This window comes from Scylla paramamosain, chromosome 4 (assembly GCF_035594125.1).
Source record: "Scylla paramamosain isolate STU-SP2022 chromosome 4, ASM3559412v1, whole genome shotgun sequence".
NCBI classification, from domain to species: domain Eukaryota; kingdom Metazoa; phylum Arthropoda; class Malacostraca; order Decapoda; family Portunidae; genus Scylla; species Scylla paramamosain.
Window position 1 is genome coordinate 30299527 of NC_087154.1, and position 2500 is coordinate 30302026.

At 50.4% G+C, this 2500-nt stretch overlaps 1 protein-coding gene across 2 annotated transcripts in view; it reads right to left on the reverse strand.

The window, feature by feature from the left end:
• LOC135099959 (histone-lysine N-methyltransferase 2D-like) overlaps window positions 1–2363 on the reverse strand; it is a 33328-nt gene extending 30965 nt beyond the window's left edge. For both annotated transcript variants that reach the window (XM_064002707.1, XM_064002703.1), the window contains exon 1: window positions 2258–2363. The gene's annotated coding sequence lies outside the window, so the exon portion shown is untranslated. The remainder of the gene's footprint in view (window positions 1–2257) is intronic.
• Window positions 2364–2500: the final 137 nt, after the last annotated feature.

The window sequence follows — 2500 nt, forward strand, 5'->3', positions numbered from 1 at the left end:
ATTTCTTATTTTTAGATACACCTGTGATCCGTTTTGATGCAGTGAAAGGTTTAAAAATAGTGAGGGTTTGATGAAGTGGACGCGGTGCCCGCACCCCCTGTGGCGATGTGGTGCTGTGGCGAGGGTCTGGCGCGGCCACACCTCATTAAGGATCATTAGGGGATGCATTTCCGAACTCTCAGAACCCTCCGCGTGCTTCTCCCTTAGGCACCAAACTGATTAAGCACCGCCATTAGTTTAAAAGCCTTCAGACTTGAGAAATTAGATATTTTTACATGTATACCTCCAAAGTCTGCTTACTTATTACACGCAGTCAACGTGTGCCGAGACTCTCAGATCGAATTACCGAACAGGGGACTTGCTTTGCCCGGGGTTACGGAAAGAATTTATATGTTTTTCCAATATCAAGTTCTCGCACTTCCCTCACCGATGCTGCCTGGTATCACACAACAACATATCAGCCAAACCTCACGTCTTTCCCAAGCAAACACACACGGATATTCATGCAGTAGCCTCGGCTCCCTAACGACCTCGCCTGGCGTCGCGGTGGTGGTAGCGAGGACTGAGAGGAGGGGTAGCCGACGAAGTGTTCCTGTTGACTCTCCCTCTCTCCCTCCCTCACCCCGCCTGCTCACGCCACGCCGACGGCTCCCTCCCGCTAGCTGGTCACGTCCCCGCCTAACGCTGCCTGACGCCTTACCAATTAATTATGCTAAAAAGGAAGAAATACGATCGGTTTGATAGCTCGTAAAAGAACAATAAATCAGTGAGAGACGCGCTCTTTACTGCTTCTCGTCATGCACCCCCCCCCGTATTGTTTGCGAGTCCCGAGGGGCAGCATGAGATAAACTACACGAAATACAAACTCATGTAACTGATTTGATTGGCTGGCTGAAGTGTGCAGTCGGTTTGTGTTGCAAGGGTTTCTTTTTTCAGGTTTTTTTTCTTCGGGAGCCTCGAAATGGTTCTCCGTGAAAGTGGTAAGCATTGCATCGACGGCGGTGTTTGATGAACGTGACGTCGTAACTCATGATACCAGGCCCTGCTCTGCCCCGCCCAGCCACCACTACCTAGGGCGGCGCTGACGGGGTCGTGACATTAGTGTGCTTCATTATGCTATTCGTGATGAAAGCGAGCTCTATAGGAGGCCAAAGAATAAATTGTTAACGAGATTTCTACCATTAAATTACGCTGCCCTTTTAGCTTGCGGTCGCCTTGATGAAAGTAAACACATAATCATAAGGCAAAGCAAACAGGGTGTGGCCTTCCTGAACACTGAGGGAAGTCAATGATGGGCTGCACCACCAACCACAACGCTCGGCTCTGGACAGGCTCCTCGTGATGATACAAGCCAGTCACGAGTGGACCATTTCCTCCCTTCACTGCCGAAGGAAACCACCTGACCTTGCCTCCCCTCGCTCGCCGAGCCGAGCCTCACACACCAGCTGAGGGAGGCGCTTGTCTCAGCCTTGTAGAGGATACGCCAAGAAGCAAAGCAGTGCCTGTGTGGTACTGTGACATTATCAGGAGACTTCCGTAAACACGCCGTGGCGCCTGTGGTGGATGGGCGGCCCACTCTACATGGATTACACTGTACGGCTTGTACGGCGTGGAGGAGCTGAGGGTGAGAGGTGTGAGGCGTTACGTAAAGAGAGAGAGAGAGAGAGAGAGAGAGAGAGAGAGAGAGAGAGAGAGAGAGAGAGAGAGAGAGAGAGCAAATTTAGGTGGATTTGGTCTTATGTGTGTAGAAGCATGAGAAGTGCTTCACACTACAAAAATAACGACAATACAAAAGGGTAGACGGCATCCATTGTGTCCTGGGAGCGGCAAACAGGCAGCCAACACGAAGGAGAGCAGAGCGACCAGACTCCTGCCTCTAATCACCTTTATGTGTTTGCTTTACAAAAATGACAACGCTGCGTAGTGTATGATTTAGTTTTCACACTTGAGGCAGCGGCCAGTTTATCTGGTTAGTGCACATGGTAACAGGCTCCGTCACTACGCTGGGAAGTGTCAGGTGGTGGCTGCCTCACCCCCGTGGTGCCGAGACTACTTCATTGTTCTGGATAACATTCAAGGAGACAAATGTGTCTGGGAAGTATTTAATGTGGCGGCGTGAAGGACCACCGGCACCATACTGTGGCAGACCCTTAGGGCACTGCCGCCCTCACATCCTGTCACTATACACACCCACCACATCACTCCTGACGCCTTATTTAGCTCATTAGAGGGATATAATGAACGTTAGATAAGGTACCTGAAGCAGCTCAGCTCTTCCAAAATTCCAGGAAAATGCACCTTGACACAGCCAGAGCTGGAGCCACACTGGTGCCGGGGAGGTAGCCGCTTCTGGGGAAAAAGAGGGCCATGTGCATCCCGATTCCCCTAAACCTGCGAGGATTGTTTCACTGAGAATCGTAGAGCATTTTGGAAAACTCGAATGACCATTCAAAATGGAGGAACGGGAAATTTTAACAATACAAGTGCAATTATGCGAGAT